At 38.2% G+C, this 22,516-nt stretch overlaps 1 long non-coding RNA gene across 2 annotated transcripts in view; it reads right to left on the reverse strand.

Moving 5' to 3' along the window:
- LOC138121232 (uncharacterized) overlaps window positions 1–21,532 on the reverse strand; it is a 62,807-nt gene extending 41,275 nt beyond the window's left edge. For both annotated transcript variants that reach the window (XR_011156141.1, XR_011156140.1), the window contains exons 1-2: window positions 21,231–21,532; window positions 19,454–19,527 (exon numbers count right to left, since the gene is read on the reverse strand). This is a non-coding gene — a long non-coding RNA (uncharacterized lncRNA). The remainder of the gene's footprint in view (window positions 1–19,453; window positions 19,528–21,230) is intronic.
- Between the last annotated feature and the right edge of the window lie 984 nt (window positions 21,533–22,516).

Raw genomic sequence — 22,516 nt, forward strand, 5'->3', positions numbered from 1 at the left:
AGTCATATAAGTCATCCCCTCTAAATATTTAAATAAACATACAGCCAGTCTATCATATTGTTCTCCTTCCTTTCCATTTAAATGATTCCAGTCTTGGATAAAATGTAACCCTGGAATAACACAGGATAATACCTTTAGATCAGGTGCTGTACAATGTATCTAAACCCATTACAGAAATTAAGAACTGAACCAGTCTGTAAATGTGCCATGCCTTTGGGCTATAAGGAAGAACTGAAAGGACACGAGGACAATATACACAAATCTCAATTATTCTGCACTTACTTCAAAGCTTTTTAGCTTTAAATAGGAATAATACATGACAACTTTGGGTAAAAGTGGGTTATCATCCATCTCAGTTATACTTAAGAGGTAACACAACATCTGACCATCATTTATTACAAATGAGGGTGGCTAAAGGGAAATTTAATCCAGATAAGGTCAGGACAGGTTTTTCTCCTTCGGCAAAGGAAATTCCCTGTTGATTTTTCAAGTGGCCTAACCACCAGCAGATCACACAGGTCTAGCCTGAGTCACAGCAATAAGGTCTAGGAGAGGAGTAGACCAGATGATGTTCCTGCCCAAGCTCATTAACCACAAAAAGCATATTAAAGCCATTGATAATTATATCAGTGGGAATTAGAAGTGCAACAGCTCAAACAAGTCAGGCCACCAGATGGCAGATCATTAATAGTTTAAAGTCTCATTTGGAGGCTGGTCATTATTTCAAATTCCAAATTTTTATGATTGTTAAAAGCTACAGCTTCAATTAATAAAACAACACTTGCTTTAAAGAAGAATGGACAAAACCCCTTGGATTTCTGATATAAATCTAAATTTTAAAAAGCCTGCTGACTGCAATTTTTCAATGCAAAGTCTATTGAACACATACAGCTGTACAACTACCTGTAGCTGCTGTTCATTAGCTGACATTTGACCATGCTGCAACCATAATCAGTTAGAGAAGACACTGAGAAACAAGACCTAATCAAAAAGCTTTAAGACTTCGCAGGGAAAAATTAGGCTAAAAAACATCCAGTGAAGCTATGTATAATATTTTGTAAAGAGTGAGTAAGAACTAAGGCTCTTACATTTCTTTACACCTTACTGTTACTGTCAGGAGGACATTTAGCACATGCTAGCTGGGATAGGTTCCTTTAATGGGGCGATAGCAACAGATGGAGGCCAGGGTACCAGTTAGTATCTGTCAAACAGATTAGTAGCTTTCTTTTCTTTCAATAGTGTAGTGTGAGAACAACCTTATCTAAAAAAACTCTTCCCCATGGCAGCAAAGTAGAGTACACGGCATAGCCTGTCATTAGTACTGGATGACCAAATGGACCTTGGAGCTTCTAATCAAATATTATTTCCCAACAGTGAGGAAGTTTCTATCACCCTTGAAGGTGACACAGATACACCATTAAGTGGTAAATAGAGGTTGGGTTTTTTTTTCTTGAGATACAACTGTGGGGGTTTTCTTCTTTCTACAGTTTCCTTCCCTTTCTTGAATTCCATTTTACTGGGATATTGAAAGAGGGAATGAATCATCTGAATCTAAGTGAGCTGTGGGTGTCATGTATTTGTAACCACAATACACCATGCCCACACGTAGAGCAATCATATTTATTTAGGTATTAAAGCAAGAGGATTTTCATCAGCCTTCACCAGAGCTGATTTCTAGGCTGTGCTTTGGAACTCAGATTTTAGGAAAAATTCTTGTAATGGTGCATGAGAACAGTGGTGATGGCTTTGCTCAAAAGCTCAAAACAAAAAGACCATTAGCAGCCTTTGACTGACACAGAATTTTTTTTTTTTCAGAAAGCTTTTAAAACTTCACTTATAGAAGTTGATCATAGCCAGTCTTAGATAATGAATATACACTTAGAGTTAAGACTTTTTGTGAGCAGCCAAGTTCTTATAGAGATGCAATATTTGTTATATGTACCATATTAGCTACCACCAGATTAGCCCTTGTGATGACATATTTCAAACAGATAGTCCAGGAAAAGCATGTAATAAATCGATGAAATGCAATGAAAAAATTCATTTTTTGCTAGATTTTCCTTTGTACTTTAATATGATTTATTTACTGGGCTTGGCTGAATGTTAGAATATGTTTTTCAAGTGCTGATGTATGCAATCTGCAGCTCTGGAGACAAGGCTTTCAAGACTTCCTTTCCCACTCCGTATGAGCACCAGGACTGAAATAGCAGCAGTGGATTTACAAAATCCTGATATTCCAGGCAACGAAGTAAGTCTTTTCCTTGCTCCTCAGGAAAATGCAGGGGGATTAAAAGGAAGATAATTGACCATGTTTTTACTAGGCTGGCAAGCATGAATCTCTGGAATGGGATCAGATCTTGGTTGTCAAAGTTTCACTGAACCTGTACGATACTCCAAAACTACACAGCCGTGTCTGGGAAGAGTAGCGCAATATGAAACAGTTTCTCAAAACAAAAAACCCAAACTTTAAAATCAGGGTCCAATGTAAATCCAACAGGCTTCTGTTGGCTGGTACATGGGAGATAAAACTGGCCCTGTTACATTAACAGTTAGTGGATTGGTCATTTTAAAACAGCTACCATAATCTGAAATGAAGCATGGTCCATTGCTAGTCAATCCTAAAATAGTTAATACTGTGCAATTCATGCAAAATTAGAATCTTGATTTGGCTAATGCATTCAGTTACATCATTATCACCCATTACAGAATGGAAATTGTTTTTTAAAAAAGCAATCTAGCATCACACAAATCTAAACTGATTATTACACAGGATTTCAGTCATACCCACTCATTTCTAGCTAGATACAGAGGAGCAAACAGCTTCCATGCCCTCAACAGTGTTTTGAAATCGACAAAAACATTGAAGCAGCTTGTTAGCATAGTGATATAACATATTCATTATATGCCAGCTGAAGTATTGCAAAGTTTGAATCTGTTGTCTTGAAGAAAGATTGATACTACATAGGATTCATTACAATTCTAGCCTGCATTGTCCCTGCTTTCAAGTTAAGTAAAGAGCTATTTCCCCAGCAACTACAGAACGATTCATTTCCATTCTTTCACAATACACATCATCATTACCTCAGTGCCAAAACAACCTTCTGATGGAAAGCCCTTCTAAATGATAAATTGTACATTCAAGAAGTATAGTTTAGAAAACTACTACATTCCAAAACTGTTCTCTTTTGTATTCCTAACCTGTATGTGTCAATTGGAACTGAGGAGTTCCAATTTTAGTAACTATTTTACTACTGGGTATATGTGTCTGTTATGCAAATACTTTCAATAACAGCACACAGATAACTTGTACATTCAGCTGCAATGAACTAATCAGGTATGTCTGCATTCCCTATTTATGTCCACCCACAGTCACGGGGAATGTACGTACAACTTAAAATCATACTTTTCTGTGTGTATGTGCCAATTTTTAAAAAAGTAACCAAAATTGTGCAACGTATCATAATCAAAAAACTTGCCCAAACATATGTATAGCCATACTTAAAACTAGCACAAGCATTTCTGAATACCAATTACTGCAATCAAACATTTATGCAGCTGCACATGCAATTGAGGCTGTAGAAGTGCTGAGTACCATCCTCTGATTAAACTGTGCTCTTTCAGATTTCATGAATACACATATACCCCAAGATGAATTACCAAAATCTAATTAAAAATTTATAAATCCCCTGCTATTTAAGGCTTTCTATAGAGTCTACAAATGCTGATAAAATAGAGGTTCATCAACATTTTCATTAGGGATTATATTATTCAAATGTCTAAAAGTAAGTAAATCCCTAAAAAGTACTTCAGTTATTTATTTGAATCTTTATTAGTCTCCAATATAAGAACACCATTCCACACATTTGGTTCCCCTGACAGCCTGGCAGTCTTTTGAAGAAAGTAATAAAAGATAGTAATACCTAGCTCTTACTGAGTGTTTTCACTCGTAGACCTTACAGTTCTTTACAAAAGAACTAAGTCTCTTTATAGTCTTTAGTTTCACCAAGTGAGAATTCAATCTATGCATGTGTATCCACATTTTGTATGTAAAAGAGGTGCATTAGCCATGCAAATTATTATCTTAGCGATAGCTCAGTTTAAAAACACACCTTCTCTGCTTTACTGCACTCTTTAGAATTTGTTTCCTGAGGACTGGAAGAAATGGCGAATGTTTGAGTGTCTAAGGACCGTGAAGTGTACCACATGATCCATTCACACTCCTGAGGCTTATGAAAATCAGTAAAAGTCGTATGTCATATGTCCATTATCATTCCGTGGTGCCAGGTAAGAAAACAACTTGAGTCTCTCTTGCCCACAGTACAGAAATAATAATTAATCCCCTTTACTGGATTCATTGTTGAAAATTTCAACATCTTTATAGTTCATAACTAATTTCTATACTCAGAGATCCTGCAAGTGAGATCTATCCATTAAACAAGAAATACAATCAAGATAAAGCAACATTTTTTTGAAATGTGGCCAAATTAGCTTCATGGAATAGAAAACAAATGCTTCAAAAAGGACAAGATGTTCAGTAGTTGTCAAGCAGTATTTCAACTTTTAAGAGAAAAAGTAAATGCACTTTGGGTCCTAGTCTATTGTTACTTATCTGTATGTTTGCCTTATGCTTGCCTTGTCTCACTCACACATACAGAGCTTAAAATACATCTCCATCTGCTGAGAACTACGTTATGTTGAAATGATGCTGTGCTTTCATGATGATTGAATGAACTAATTCAGACCTCAGCTAAAGACTATCATAATTACACAGGAATGTCTAACTCCAAGTTTCTTCAACCACATTAGACTGATTCAACTCCTCTCATTAAGAGAAGGTATGACAGTTGTGAAATTTCCTTGGTCTCAGGCTGAGGGTCACAGTGTATCAGACATGTCAGTTACTCTGGTATGCAGCTGTACTTTCCTCCCCAACAACTCTGATAATAGAAGAGCCCTTCCTTCACGTAACAAATTATTAATTAGTAGAGAGCAAACATGTCTTACAAATAGAGAAAAATGCAAGACCTAGCTTTCCTCTAGTGTTTACCAGTACCAACTCAGGGGGATGACCAATTCCCACAGAAACTTTCTGAGCCTACCTTCCATGAAGTGAATCGTGCAAGTGATGCCCATGACACTACCTGATGTTTGCTATCTGTTTGTCTTCTTAAGAATACAAACTATTTTACATCCTTAAAATCCCTTCCTTCTTGGCTAAAGGCCTCAAAAAACATGCACACATATAGTTACCTTATCAGGGAGGCAATTGTTACATCTGAAGTGTTTTTCTTATGAATCCAATGCAAGGTTTTGAGCAGTGCTATTCTGTTCGTGAATTTCTAATGCAAATCATGCCTCCATAAACATACCCTGGTTCTTGTCAAGCGACTCATGTTCCCTTCTTTGAGATAACTTTGTATCTTTGCTATCTTCCCCATGTTCCCTTCCCTCACAATATCTCCTGCTTCTCTCCTCAGAAACTCCCAACCAATCCTGTAATGTCCTACCATCACTCACACTGCTGCCCTCTCCCTTTTAGAATAGCAAAGACCAAACTTTTCTGTCTTTTCCCTCTTTTGTTGTACCTCCTTGTCAATTTATTTTTGCCTGCCCCCTCTTTTCAATTACTCTTTCCTCGTCAGTGTCCCAAAATGCAGCAAAGGCCCTATTGCACATGAGATGACTGCACATAGGCAGATGAGAGGCACCACAGCCTGCCCATTGAGGTTGATCTCTTCCACTGGGAAGGTGTTCTGTGAGAGATCATGGACACCTCAGCTGTTCAGTGGCCAGTCAGTCAGCAAGAGCCTGTGTCCTGGATGGTCAGACATTTGGTTGTGCTCTTTCCTGTCAGGCCTCAGGGGCAGCAAATCGTGCAGGCTGCCCCTCAATTGTTGTTATGCCAAAGAAACTGTCCTGCAAAGCATGTGCTGCACAAGTCTTTACCAGAGCTTCTCACACAGTAACTAAGTGACATATGAGTATTTCTAGGTTTTCACACAGCCTCACCTGTGGTGTTCATAATGTTTTTGCATTTCAGCTCCCCTTCTGCCACAATCATATGTGACATGTGATGTTCCATTTTAAAATATGTACATATGTCCTAACTTTACTTGAGAATTTCAAATAGGATCTTTGCAAAGCTACAGAACATATGTTTGCTTCTACTAATTGATATAAACTGTTTTCCTTTTTAGAGAGCCCTGTTCAAAATAATTGGATCTAAACCAGAAAATAAACTGTTTCAAAGTGGAATGGATGACAACAATGTGCTGATTGATCAGCTCGTTACCAAGGTGGGAGCTGGAGGGAATCTAATGGTGTCCGTTCTGCTCCGTCAAGATGTGACTCTAAAAGCATGATGCTTAGTTCCCCCGCCTGTCCAAACAGCAATGTGTGCCTACCTATTCTGAAGGCTTGTCCTCAGATTGTAGCATTTTTGTATATGTGATGAAAATTATGAGTCCACCTTCAAAGGGTTAAAAAACTTGTATATTTCAACATAAGAGTAAGATTATGCTACCAAAAAATGTTAACACTTAGAAAAATATGGATGAAAATTGACTTGCACAGACAAATATGCTTTACAGACAGTTAAATAACACTGCATGGTGTGGTTGGAAAGCACAGGTCACTAAATGTAGCAATACTGAATGAATAAATAGCTAGAAGAAATGAACAAAATCTTGGTAAGTTGTCAAAATCTCCACTTGAAACAGACTACCTGTTCTTTTGTGCAATAAGTCCTTGTAAACCAAGTACTTATTAAATTAATCCTCCATTCCCATGCCTGCAGCTTCATCCCATCTTCTAAAGCAGGAGCAGCACTGGGACGGACAGTGGAATTAGACATGGAGGGCTGTGCCACATACCCCTGTGCTTCAGTTCCCAGCATTATCAAGCACCTGAATGACCAAAAGGGCCATATGCACTCGCCATAACAAAACAAAACTTCAGGAGAATGGAAGGATATGTAAGTCATTGACAATTTCCAACCACGCCCCAAAAAGGAAATCAAAAGTATTTCTCCGTAACAAATATGTTCCTAAAAATGGGATGCTCTTTCCAGGGATAAAACATACTCTCACATGGGACCCTGTAACACTTCTGTGGCACCACCCAAATCTTGACAAGAGGCCACCTAGCTGTATAGCAATTGCAGTCATCAAGGCTGACAAAGACCCAGTCATACAGCAGGAGCTATAGGAAACTTTAAAGGTGTATTAACACAAATGGGTTTTTCAGCTTGGGTTCCAGAAAAAATGGTTACAGCACGAGCAGTAATGCAACACAGTAAAGAAACAGACTCGCAGAAATGAACATTTTACACATTTGTAGCTTTTATACAACTAAAATACCATGATAATCAGACAGTAGATTTTAAAAAGGAAGAGTGAAAAAATAATCCTGAAAGGTGACACAGATACCTGGAGTATAAAGTACTTCAGTGTGCTGTGTAGTGACAAGTCAGTTTCAGCTCCCTTGTAAATCAGTAAGATTTACCTTAACTAGAACAGGATCATAACCCTAAGATAAAAAATACATACTAGTAACTAGTACTCACCAATTGCCCAGATTTCAGAGAGCTCAAAATTCAAAAGAAATTTTAATTAAAGCCCAAAACAAAACAGAAAAGAGATGGCAGAACCAAATCAGCGTACCTCATTTCCCTGATGATGTGTCTTGTTCCCTCCTTAGTCAGATGGTACAAATAACATGATTTGAGAATTTATTTTACACTCAACATGTACAGCCACCCCAAAGCCAAGGATTAAGCCAGGAGTAGGAAGTATCTGTGCAGAATCTTTTCCTTCATCTGCTACTCCCAAAGCCACAGAGTAAAACCAGAACAAAAATCAAGCAAATCAATTACGGGCACAAATTTTCATTTACAAGGCACTATTTCGGGTTTTTTCACCTGTTGGTACTTTTCAAATACTGCAATTCGCTTTATTTTTTCAGCTAGTGAGTACTTAAACTGACTATCACCATTCATGCTAGCAAAGTAACAGAAATCCACTTTTTCACCTACAAATCCCATCCCCTCTAAAGATTTTTAGGCAATCTAAATATACAGTGGAAGAGAAATATGTATGAAAGTGGTAAAGAACACAGTCTGATGAATGATCACAAGATTTCAAGTGTGTCCAACACAGGAGCTGAGATTTTCACTCATATGGAAATAAGAGAGAAAAATGTTTTCCTGGTGATACCACCTCCAATCCTCACATGGAAATGAACATAGAAATTACACTTATCTATGGATGATTTTGCTCGGAGTAGGAGGAGTGTTTTAGGGTAAATAGCAAACCATAGTTTGCCTATCTTTCAGTAAATGCATGAGAGCATATTTCCATTGGAAACATATCCTAAACAACAGAACAACATACAAACGAGGAATGTGTCTTGTTTTTTCAACTCAAAATATTTTCACAGGCAAGAAGAAGTTACAGAAGAAGAGTAATTTACAATAGCCTGGAAGCTGTTCATTTGAAAGGTGAAGAAGAAAAATGTGTCTGAAATGCAGTGGAACGTCATCTAAAGTGGAAAAAGTAGGCAACACACATTGGTTTTCTCTCTGGAATCCTTGCAAGCCAAAGGTTTGCCAGATTAATTAGCAACCATGTTAACTAAGGAGCCAGGTCACAGCATCATCATGATGGAAGACTTTTCAATCCTTTTTAAATTTATGACCTTGTTGTTTTTGGTCCATACTTCTCAAGCAGACTGGAATCTAGCAGATTTCAGATCTCATGGTATTTTACTCTGGTTCAATCCAATTTAATTGATTTTTCACTGATTTCAGAATAAGCAAGTTCCTACAACCTTCATTAAGTTAAAGACCTGAAAAAAAGAAAACTAAGTCTTTCCTAAGGGGTGAGAACCATCTCTGCTCATTTTTTCTTCACTTTAGGTCCCTTATTTTGGTTTGTGCTTACCCAGTTATCACATGGATTCCAGCACACAGCATTTAACATCAATCACAGCACATCCTGCCTCTCGTGGTACAGACAACAAGGGAATGGGAAGAAACACTGCCTACATGCTGAGGACCAGGGAAATGTGGCACGGAACTGGAAGCAATGGGGAGGGATACGAGTTGCTGCACCAGAGTGAGTAGCGACACAGTGTCATTATGAACTAGGCCACATTAATTCCAATGCTGATAAAAAAATTGTTTTGCTGTCATTTTTAACCATAACATAGACATTACTATGTTTGCATTACTATGCAAAAAACCCCAAGAATATTGAACAGTACATTAATAGAGTATTCAAAATGCATTGCTATCAATGCAAAATTTTCATATAATCCATCTTATTCACAGCAGCCATCTATCCTGTCTGAAGAGAGCATGCAAAGTGCTTTAAAAGAAGTAGGCTTTTGTCCTATTCTGCCTCGAAAAAGAAGTTTGAAAGAATTTGATTAACCTGGGAGACGTAGCCTAATTCCATCCAGTCCAGATGGAATTGTCTGAGGCTTTTCCTCATATGGAAGTATTTTTAATTAAAAGAAAACCAACTCGTTTGTTCCCCATCTTACTAGTTTGAATTCTTCTTTAATTAAGAATTAATGCATGAAAAGATTAAATAAATTATATTCAAATGAAAATGTATTAACCAACAGAATTAATGTTCTCATTGTCTGTGGGGTAGAAAAGTGGGAAGAACCCTCTGATACATAAAATTTAAACCTGGCACCAGGTTTAAACTTGGCACCTGGCATCAATGCATGCTTGTGGGCATTTCATTAAAAATGTCACTGGAGGGCTGCTGAATAACTTCTAACTTAAACAAGTAAACCCAAATGGTGACATGGGCTTCTCTAGATCACTCATTAGTAGAACCTCAAAGTGTCCAGGCACAACAGACTCAGCATTAATGTCAGTTGCAAAGTAATGCTCATAGCATTCAGAGATACACAAGTCAAGCCATGTACCAGAACACTACTAAGAAGTTAATTTTGTGGAAGGTAATTAATCTGGAATTGAAACACAACTATGTTGTCAGGCTGCCAATGAGAAAGTGTACCTAATGAAAAAGAGAAAGAATACAAGGACAAGAGTGTAGTAATAGCAGTACAGGTGTTTAAACAGATGTGAGCTTCAATGCCCCACCTAAAAATCTGATCTGATTGATTGGCTTCAATTTCTGAACTTAGTGCTCCCAAGATAAATAATTTTCAGATGACAGTAAGTCCATGTAGGACAGGAATATATCCGGCCTTTAATAAGGAAGCCTGAAGCATTCACTGGGAGGGACGAGGTAAAGGAACAGTACTGCCACAAGTGGTTGGCTCTCCTGGAGAAATACGGCATAGTGTGGTTACTCTTCCTAAGCAGGGGCAGGGGACAATAGCAATGACAGAACTGGCTGGCTACTTTAAAAACACCTAACAGTGTCCCTGTTCCCACCTTAGGAAGGTCTGGGTTACCATGAGAATCAGTCAGTCCCATCTTCTTCAGTACAAGAAAACACTGTCAGGCTGAGAAAAAGTACAGTACATCAGATCAGCGACATGTAATGAGCTGAGAAAATTCTGAAAGCAAAATAAAAGCAAAAGCATCCCCAAGAATGCTTCAGGAAAGTTAATGGATTGACAAAAAGAATAAATTTGAGACTTGTAATCAAGGTACAGATGGTTGAAAAGGTTCTATCTTAAACAAAAATTGTATTGCCTGACCCAGACATTAAGAAGTTCTGCAACAAGTTTCTGTACAATGGAGAGGTGCCTTCTATTGGTTTCCTCTTTTCATGTGACCCTTTGTAAGAGCTATTCACGGCCTGTCATTGAATGTAAAATGCTATTCTAAGCACAAAGCTCTGACTAAATGAGCAGATGGTGACCTTATCCCTGACTGTTAGTTCACCAGGCCTTATGCATCCGGCTTTCACATTAAAATTCAATCAAGATGACCATACAGATGTAGAACAAAGTGGTTTCAAACAGCAAACAAGCAATGTGTCTAAACTGGGCAGGTTTGAACAGCTGAAAACAAAATAGCTTGTGGCTTGTTCTTAATAAGCTTGTTCAAATGTCAGAACTAAAGAAAAATTCTCTCTAGTTGTTTATTATATATAATGGTAGCAATATCACATTCTCAGTTTATACAAACATACATTTCTTCTTATTCACTCTGGCATTCTTCAAATAATTGTTATTAAGCTTTGTATTGCTTATTACGTCCTGCAAATCCTGAAGACAACAAAATTTTCAATCTTTAGCTTTTAAGAATTAACCTTTTGACAAAATAATCAAAACAAATTTAAAAGAGAAAAACAGCTACCTGGCCATAAGGTCCACTAGCTAGGGCAGATACAAGGTGAGCTGGCAAGAGCACTACACACCTTATGAGATCAGATCAGTCTGAGCACAGAGAAGTGCAGTCACTCTACAACAGAGTTCACAAAAATGTACAATTCTTGGATGGTACGGTGCTACATTACACAGATGGCACCTCTGCAAAATCTTCATCTTCCACAAGAAACAAGTTCATATCCTCCATCCTATTTATCAGAACATACACACACATGCATACACATATTTCCCACTTGGGAGTCCCAAGAGAGGAGCAGACGGAATCCAGATCTGCTTCCTTGCCAAACACCGGAGACAGACAAGTAGGTATTTCCGGCAAAAGCACTGCACGGTGTACAAATAACCATCACCAAGTACCTTCACATTCTGATCATAGACAGGATAGCAATGCAAAAAAATCTTGGAAAAGTGGATAAATAATTAAGAGAAGCAATGGAAATGAAACAGATGATAGCTATATATGACACATAGGCCAAACTGATGGTACAAAAGAGCCCCATAAATCAGTCAACGTACTTTAAAAATGTCACGCACTTTGCAAGAAAGTGCAACCATAGTTCTGGTTTTCCTAAAGGCTAACTACCTGCAAGACAGGTAAAATAATTATTCCAGGCTCTTTAGCTCTGCTAAGACCTCAGCTGGAATGTAATATCAACTCCATCCAAAAAAAAATATCAAGAAACACAAGAAAAATATGGAGAGAAGGGAGAGGAGAACAAGAATGACCAGAACGAAGACCTACTACAAAAGACTGAAAATAATTTTCTTCAGTCTTAGGAGACCAAAGGGAAATGTGGTAACAGCTTTTAAATCTGTGGAGGGAATGGATGGGCCTATTCTACCAGCAAGCAAAGTGAAACAAGTGGACAGGTCACGAAGTGGACAGTGGGATGGTTGTTAAGTACTGGCCAAGCAAACATATTGCAAAGGATAGTTATTCCAGTTTGGAACTCAGGGAATGTTCTGATGGTCTCTCAGTGTACCTTCTGGCCCTATTTGTCTAGGAAACCACAAACTAGAGAGTCACTGGGTCAGTTTACTTTCAATTAATATCTCATGAACCCACCGCAATGTTACTTAAAATGAAGAGTTTGGGGTTTTTTTCTCCCCTCTCTCTAGGTTTTTTTTATTCTTGGTTAACCTAGTTTTTGAACCAGTGTTAAGTACCTGGCTTAAAGAGCTGGGCTTTTAATTTCTCTTTCTTTAATTCAAATGTTATACTTGCACAATCCCTACCATGGACACCAATAAACTCTTTGTGAACCGCTTTACCAGTATGACAAACCATCTCTCCACTGGCCATCTCTCCACTGGAGAACAGCTATTGAAATGTCAAGTAACATGATACCCATCCTGCTGTACCAGCACCACGTGCCAATTTGATGTAATAATCTGTGTGTGTAAACAACTCGGTCTTTGGAAAGCATGAGAATCCCAAGAAGGTACGTGTGACCTTTGAACAGGAGAAGGCTTTTATGGTTTCATCCAGAGCCACATAACATTGCCCAGAGAATTCCAAACCATCCTCTCTTAACTCAGCCAATGAATCAGAGTGTTTCACAGCTGCTGCACATATAGTTTGCACACATTCTTTTTTTTTGGTATTTTGAAATACTACCCGTACAGAGATTAAATGTGAGAACTGCACACAGCAAAAAAAAAAATATCCAATAGCTGCAAACTACTCTCCAGACCTCTGGATGTAAACTGAATACTTCCACAGACAACACGCATGTGGTGACCGCAGCTGAAGATCTGATTCACAATACTTGAGCTAAAATGGCTCAAATAGGCTTATAATTATGTTTTGTGATTTAGAGAGATCTTAATATGTGAAAATCTTTTATGCCTGCTCTGATAGGTAGCTGAAGCTTTTCATAAACAAATACATTTCATTTATTTATGATAAGTGCAATAGGTCAAATACAGAGATTCAATACCCATAAAACGGGGAAATACTCTTGAATCTAGAAATTTTAAGGTAAGATAGATTTTTTGAGCTGTCCCTCTATTAAATGCTGCCTTGGAGAAGTCTAAGAAGGCATAATCATTAACCCCAAATGAAATCGACCGTGGTATGATGTACATCATATAATATAATGTGATATTATTGAAATTCTGAAGACACAAAAGACCAAATATTTAAATTTTAAGAATTTCCACTTAAAAGGTAGCCTGTAAACCTTTGAAGTCCAGTAAACAGTGAGAAAAAGGATTAAGACTGCCAGCACTCTCAGTGACCTGATTTACATGTGAAAGAGCTCAAATTCTAGTTAATTACAGTGCAGACAAACCCCTGAATATCCGGGGTATGGATATGCATTTCTCAGTAGAAAATTCTACCTTCTTTCTCTTATTTTGTTAAAAGATACTTCATCTCACTGGTATTCACAGATCTGCAGAAAACATCCAGCTAAAATATACCAATAAAAATGTAACAAATATTGATACAAAAATTTCTTTGGTATGAGTGTTTTATTAATTTCAAGGTTGTTTAGCTAAATATCCTGCTTATCTCTCCCTCTGCTGGATGCTCCTGTGAGTCCCCTAAGCTTCCTACCTTTAATTCATAATTTACATAGAAATAAATAGAAATTCATGAAACCTACTCACATTTTGAAAAAAAAAAAATCCTCACTCATTTATTCCTTCCTTTAAACTTCTTTTCATCTCCTTCTTCCATATCTATTATCACTCAGGTTACAAACAAAAGAATTAAGCTATAACTGAGATCGCATTCCCATACTCCACATCAGTAAAACGCCCTCCTGTCACAGCCTCCAGAAGGACTGTGATTTTCAGTGAGTTCTCTGGCACTATTCACTAGGAGGTTCAAAAGGATCTTCTTTCTCCTCCTCCATATCATATTACACTAGACACATGTACACAACCTTTTAAAGTGCTTTCTAAAAGCATATTGGAATATTAAATTTTACAGCTCTATATTTGTAGGAGCTTGTATGTATTTTGTGGAAGAACCTGGCAAAAGAAGGATAGATGTTGATCCTCTTCCTTTGGTTATTAATTTCCCCCATAGCATTTTTTCCTACTTTGTTCCAAACAGGTTTGATTTTGGATTTTGCTTTCAAGGGGTGTTCAAGTGGACTCTTAAGTATAAAAGACCACATGAATTAAAGTGAACAAAATTTACTTGTTCACAGGCTAAAAAAAAAGTGAAACTGTTCCTGTATTCAAGACAAATCCACAATAAACCTCAGCTGAATTTAATAGCTCTGTAAAAAATAACAGAACTCAAATAATATTCACTACTATGTTTCCTAAAATTATATATGCATATTCAATTTGTTCTTCTGGACTTCTATTGTGACACAGAACTGCATAATTAAATTTCCCCTACAAATCCATCTATTGACAGGGAAAGTTCAGTTCAGCAACTGCTACTTAGATATTCACAACCAGAGTCTTCCAACCTTTTCAAAAACATATGCATAAATTGAGATTCCTAAACGGATACCAGGGATTCTCATGTGCATGCGGAGTGTTCCCTGATTTCAGCAGGCTTTTGTAAGTACTTAGAACATTTAATATACAATTTCACACCGGGACTCAGGATCCTCTGTTGGAAATGATACAACATTCCCAGTTAATTTTTAATTAGTTTTAATTAGTTGTATGCAGGGCCCACTTTTGGCCAGCATGAGTTAAGTTTCTTCACAGACATTTCTTGTTACTTTGATCATTAAATCATCCAAATCTTAAGTTTGCTAAAAACTAACCCTGACAAGCTTCAATAAACAAAATCAAAGGGATTTGAAGATTGGGCATCTGGGATTTTAAATTTATGGCCCTTCAAGGACATTGGAGTAACCAGAAGATACAGAGGAGATTAAGGCATGGAAAGCTTCCCCCATCTGAGGAAGAGACAAGGACTAAAGAATGTGGACCAGATTAGCATGAAGAGTGAGAAATTAATAACCAGCAGGGGGCAGAACCCTAACTAATGAAGAGAGTTAGAACCAATGAACATTCATTTCTCTGTTTGCTAAAAGTGTATAGATAAGTGAAAAGGTTTTGTTTTAGGGTCTATGTGGAGGCCACAACTTTGCCAGTTACACACACACACACACACACACACACACACACCTCTTGGCCAAGAATAAAGTACTGTCTTACTCCCTAACACTAAAAAGGCAGAGTCTTATTTATCCCAAATATTTCAGAGGATTTTGGTAACACCTCCATATACCAAAACATCCAAATTTGCCTATTTTCCCAACTTAACAGCTTTCCCTAGGTCAAAGTTGACTGAAACTCTCATTCAAATTTATTAATACAAAGCAAGGAGTTTGATGTTTTACATAGTTCTGTTCCATCCTGCTACAGGATGACAGGACACGTGAATATATATGCTTACCCATAACCTATATATGTACCCTCAACCCACATCTGAAGAGGAAGGACTTCTGGTACTGCAAATTATTTTAAGTGCTTTTTAACCTTTCCTGGTATTGACATTATTTCCTTTGGGAGTGGAACAGACCCTGTCGTAAGTTACAGCTTCTATTCAGCACAGTAGATCTCATCTAGTCTGGCAAAGATTCTTCTCTGGCAATTAATTTCATGTTTTATTCATCCCAGAATTCTTTAAAGCTCCAAATCAAAATGCCACTTTGTGCATTGCTAACCACATTATGAGCACCCAGTATCACAAATAAAGGTGCTTTCTGCATAGCAATCAGATTGCCTCTTTTCAGAGAAAATGAATCTAGCTCTGTATTTATCTCACTAATTGCACTCACAGCATTACAAATTATCACCCGCCTCCCATTTACATTATTCAAAACTCAATCCCTGTAAGTTACTAAACCAAAAGTGAGCCAGACATTTCCTCCTGAGACCCACACACACTGAGAAAACACATTGTTTGAACTGTTGATCTATATGAACTAGATTTATCAGGAAAAAAGTTTAGATACCATAATTGATAAGAGAATAATCACCTGAGAGCATGTGTGTGCTGCATATGCACTGCTTAGGAGAAAAGAGGACAGCTGACCCAGCACATTGCTGAATTTATGTCCCTCCAATAATTATAAAAGTGAAGAGCCAGCATCTTACCCGAGTTCAGTTAAATTCAAGAGATAATGTAACATCCAAATGGAAAGCAGTGAGTGCTTTCACAGCTTCACCCCCAGATGCCCTCAAGGCTCAAGTAAGTTTACGAGTAAGGTTAGTCGGTTTTCATTGTTCCACTGCACGACTGAAAACCAAAAATCTTCCATAAAGAGCTACATAAATATGTGTCCCAACTAGCTGGAAAATTGCATTGCACAAAAGTTACAATTCAGGGGCCAGAATCCGGTGCTCTTATTTATGCCCAGCTCTCACTGATGTCAATGTGCTCTTTTGCTTGAAGCTGTACTGGGTAAAACCAGAGAGACTGAACCCCCAGTTGAAATGCTGGACTTCAGAAAGTAGTGGGGGTCAAGGTGGCAACTGACTGTATAAAACCAATGGGCAAGCTACAGTAGAAAAGAAAGTAATTTTTCTATGTGGCAGAAGCTGCTGTATGAGACCACTAATTTAGAGGTAAATACTCTCACTGCAGTTTGATTCTTGTATGAACTACTGAATTTTTGTGATCATTAATCTACCAAATTCCAGGTTTTCCTTTTCAAAAATTTTTAGAAAATTCTCATAAATAATGAATGATAGACTGTGCCATGTAAATATGATTCAGTCTATCTTTAGGAAAATTATCTAAACTAATCACCAGCTGAAGGAAGATGTTCCCCTTCTTTCCTTAACAATGTTCATGTGTATTTCATAGATATAACATATATATCAGGTTAAGACTGTATTCAAAAAGCACAAAATGCCAACAAAAAAGGTTTTTCACTTTACATTTCCTTCTATTGCCCTACTTCATTTTATTTATTGTATTTATTTGACAGCCTGATAGCCAAATGCCTATATTTGTTAATTACACTCCTCATTTATCCTGAGCAATATAGGGTTTTTTTCTGGTAATGTGAGGAGGAGATATATACACTATGGGCCATAAAAGCACCTCAGTTTACTACTGCCATCATACAGGTAAATATGTACCTTAGCAGGGATCCCATTTTGTCTGCTCAGATGATGGTGTCCACCTAGAGGCCCCTCTTGTCTGTATTATCTGGTGCTGAGCTAAGAGGGGAGGGTGGAAAATGTCAAATTTCTGTCTTTTTTCAGGAATTTCCACCACCTCCACTTTTGCTGAACTCTGCTTCAGATGAGGTCACTTACTTTGGGCAGGTTTCCTCTCAACAATGCCATCAGCAAACAAAGACAGATTTACAGTAAAACATTTACTGTAATGCTACATGTTTTCTCATCTGATTGGTTTACAAAATATGAGGAAAAAATCTTTAACAAGTATCACTAGCAATGTCAGTGAAAGTCAAACCGTCCTAAACAAGTCTCCTAGAGAGTAGAAAAGAGGCATACAGCCTTTCCTCTTCATCCACCTCATCATATTTGTCATTTCAATGTATATTTTGACAAAGATACCAAAAGGCATGTTCAGTGACCATCTTTTACTTGCAAAAGGAAAAATTTAATACTGCAGCAAATCCCTGGCTCTAAAGCTTATTTTCACATATTACAGGTAAGACATCGCTGAATCAGAAGAGCTACAGTTTTTATTATTCCTCAACTATTTCCATTTGGAAGTATACAGAATAGAGACATGTGCTTCCCCTTATTATTTTAGTATCATTTGCTTCCTCATGCTTTTACAGCCTCACATACAGGCCCATGACTGTCCCTTTCACCTGCCAAATGCAGACCAGAGATCCCTCAAATCCATCTGTGCAATGACAAATCCCTCATCAGGTTCAGCAAGTAATAAATCAGATTTAATAACAATTTAGAAATTATTCTTCCTGTAACTTCCTCATGAATCTTGCTTATCATCTTCTCCCATCACAGAGAGAGAATAATACGGGATTCAAGATCTGACATGCAAATAAGGCGAATTTTGCTGGGAGAGTCTGTTATCTTCTATTCTGAGATGTAAACTTTGTACTAAAAAAAAAATCACCTTGTAGGCTTACATTACAGTTTCACTATGACAAATAACATGTATAATACAATGGGTGCAGTAGAAGTAAACAACAGATATTATGCTGTTACTAAAATACAAAACTTGCTTGGATCAGCATAACAAAGCTCATGAGAAGTAAGAGAGGAAAGCCAGATGTGGGGAGAAATGCACACATTACTACTATCCCACCTCCTGGGCCTGCTGTTGCTGTATGCTTTGTCTTCCTAGTCACTCATCCAGCAAAATTTTATTTCCTCTGTGCCTCTCCCACCAAGCTTCCACTTCCACTCCCTGGTACAATATATGGTACCAGAAGTTTATGTCACAGTCCTTTGTGTAGACAGTCCTCTGTTCTCAGAGGCTAAACAGAAAAACACTAAGCAGTCACTAACAGCAGTAATGTCCATTCCTTTGACTGCAGCAGGAATCACAGGATAAATCATATTTGAATAAACCATATTCAGTAGATTTATAATCCTGGTGATCTACTAGACTGCTAAGTATTGCTGGGTGAGTGAAATATGAAACTGCACAAGGTTTCACTTGACATCACATATGTAATGTAATGACTTACTTTCCTCTCTCAAGGTAAGATCTCTTTTTCCTTTCACAGTTAAGTCCCAGCTAGCTTAAAAAAACGGATCACTTTATAATATAATCACTTTATATTCAGCCCTGTGTCACTTGAAAACAAATCATGGTCTCCAGAGAAGGAGCAGAAAAGGAAAAGGATTTCTCCCTTCATTTCCCAGTCACTATGAGCCTCAAACAGTTTTCATGTGTCACATGGCCAAACTGCAGTTGCTTGGAGAAACACAGTGGTTTGTAAAGGTCCATGAAAATAGACATGTGCAAAGGGATGAAAATATGATAGATAAATATTTTATAGTTAATGTCTATGAAAACCTAGTCAATGGTCCTCCAAACAAGGAACAGAAGGAACATCATATGGTTTAATAACATTTGCTCACCGAATAAATTGAAGTTACTGCTGTGTTGGAGATGAGGAATGAAGTAGTTGCAGAGAATTACCTCTTTATCTTTACTTAAAACATTCATACAAGTTACAGTATTTTGAACCCTTACCAAAATCCTAGTGGAACTACAAGCAGCCATCAGAGCATTCCAGAATCTTCACAGAATGATCAAAGAATCCCCTGCTGAAAATGCAAGGGAGAAAAATGGTCTGTAGACAATTCTGTCTCATTTGCTTCAAATATTCTGTCTGCAATTCTCCTTCTCTGGAAGGCAAAGTAGGAGGAATCTTCCCCCTGATGTTAGTGTGAATTTAGCTTGTGTGTTTGTGTCTCCATGGAGACAATGTAAACACATCTGTTTTCTTTTTGCACTTCTGATGGAAGCATTCTACACAGAATTCATCGTTGCAGAGAACAAAAACATTATCTTGAGGCAGAAATAGAGATAATTCCTCACACAATGAAAAAAGAAACCGGGTTTAGTTCATTTCCATCAATGATCAGTGTCACCAGAAGAGAAGAGCAGTGGAGTTTACAGTCGTATCTTAAAGCTCAGGGTTCGCATATCTTGATACTTGAACAATAAAATAATGTTAACAAAACAGTTGATGTTAAACTCGTGTTACAAGGGTAGAAAAAGAAATATAAATGCAGGATACTCATGGCCATCAGGAGAAATGCAATATTCTACACTTCTGAAATGTCAGTATGACATTATAATGCTGCCAGATCTGTTATACATTGTTGCCCTTCGTGTAGTCTCTAAATCTTAGTAATTCCCAAGACGTGGCAACAAAGCTACGTTACCTGTAACTTTATTTTACATTTCCCCTAACATCTATGCGCTGCCAGTTAATGAAAGAGGAAAACACATTGCACTGCAGTGGTGTCAGTTATTTGTTCCTTTGGTTAAAGATGTTTCAAGAACTGGCAAAAGAAAACAAGTTTAAGCAGGGTTCATTGTTTCAATAGCTGAATGTCCATTCAGCGCCTGAAGCATGTTAAGCTGGTTTTTACCAGTCATAAGAATGTCCCATGCTCCTTGTTAATCCACTAATGTAATGGAACAAACCACTTACAAGCATCACTGTCTGCAAAAGGGGAAAATATTAAATAAAGATTTCCTACCAGAATTTTAGTGGTTTTCACAAAATCAAATCATTAATCTTAGAAAATCCACATTTATCACAACACGCAACCTTCAATATGCATTCCTAATATTCCAGCATCTTATCAATCATTCTCGCTTGTGAAATCTTTAGCCTGCAAAATGAAATAGGCCCATGATTTTTGGTTGTGGCCATGAGCCCAGAAATAAGTTCCTTCTGTAAAGTACCCTCTTAAATAGAAGCGATTACTCTTTGCCACACAAAATCCTCAGAACAGTAAAGAAACAGAAACAATGTTTTAAAGATACACTGGAAATTTCAAATACCAAACCTTTTTGTTATGGACTAGTAAAGTACTAATAGTTTCCCTGGTGAGTCCTATCATCTTAGGAGCCCCTGGCTCTTCTCTGTAAAATTTCCAGTGTGCTGCAGCATAGTCAGCAGATCTCTGAGTCATGTATTAATAGACTGGGCCCATCTATTTCTTCCAGTGTTGCAGCCTATGGCTGGAAGGAAAAGGTGACCTGTGCTCCCGAGTCCCTCCCCAACTGTCTCAAGGCCCTGAAGACACTTTTGATTGACTCTGGACTGTGCATTGTGATTTCATCACCACCCACAAGGAAAAGCAGTAACAGGCAATAGTCGAGGGCCATACTAGGAAGCTTCCTAGTGATGTCCTTAACCTAGGCTTGGGGAACCAGCAGACAGAGGAGGGTCTGGCATTTGGACCCTCTATTCCCCTTAGAAGGGGAATACCCACCTACAACTATAACCTACCTTTCTTTAGACCAAGTCACAGAGTTTGGCCCTTCCGCCCCTGGCAACACCTCTGGTGTAGACAGGCCATCACCACATCATGCACCGACCGGCCTCGCACATCCAGAGCTTCAATGTCTCGAAGTCTCATCCTGGTCCTTGCAGAGGACAAGGCTCTGCGCTGAGGGGACACCTCGCCCCAGTTAATTCTCGTCAGCGAAGAAGACACCGTTCTGCGCTGAGGGGACAACGCCCCAGCCTGTCGCCCCCTCAGCCGCTGCCCCCGGACGATGACAGAGCCTCCCGCGCGCAGTCCGCACGCGCGTCGCACGCTCCCCTTTAAACACCTCGGGGCTCGCGGGCGGCTCTCGCGAGAGCTGCCGCCCTGAGGCGGAGCTGCGCGCTCTCCTCTCTTGGGTGACGTGGCTTTCCAGTCAATTATCTTTCAATACTTTCAACACTCATTTTATAACAATATCTGCTACCCCGCCCGAAAAACATTCTGCAGGAAGAGGTATTAGCATTCATATCGCGATTTAATCTGTTTAATTGCCAGCTAGATAGGCGGGATATCCCCGCTGCAGTGCAAGTGTTCTCTGGAAGGACAGTTCAGATGATTAAAGATGGAACCATTTCAGTCATTTCACAGCTCCTTCAGCTAGGCCGTGATTTTTTATGCCTTTCAGAATACTTTGGCGAAGGAATTTAATGACATGGCCAAACTTAGAGTGAAAAGGGCACAGTCCACATCTTAGGCAAATTACAATTAAAAAAGAGATGTAAAAGGAGTATGATATTACGGTAGAAGAAGCAGGCAACAGGTGAAAATCAGGACAAAAAGGGCTGCTAAGGAGAGCTGGCTTTTGGGTAGCACAAGCAGAAAGGTATAAAGGAAAAGAGAGCCCTGGAATAAATTGCCCACACATACACCTACTCTGTGACTGAACTGCAAGTAGCTTGATGGTTCTTTCATTTTCCTCTCTTCATATTTTGCAGAAACATATTTGTCACGTATAAATCAGGAATTAATATATGTGGCTATTCCAGTGAAATGTCTGATTTTTCAGTTGAAGAGCAGCATGGCATAACATCACACAAATCAAGAATAGCATAAATAGTGAAGAAAAGATTTACTAATTCCAGTAACTAATATTTCTGCTGTGTGCCCCAAGAGTTCCAAGTCAATGCAGAAATGTTGCTGAGATGGAGGATCTTCTGTAATCTTAGAATTACTTCTGATGGTACAACATTCTGTGTTACAAGCATGTGATACAGTCAATGATGTACCTGTGGCACAGTTCACAGAT

This window comes from Aphelocoma coerulescens, chromosome 20 (assembly GCF_041296385.1).
Source record: "Aphelocoma coerulescens isolate FSJ_1873_10779 chromosome 20, UR_Acoe_1.0, whole genome shotgun sequence".
NCBI lineage: Eukaryota > Metazoa > Chordata > Aves > Passeriformes > Corvidae > Aphelocoma > Aphelocoma coerulescens.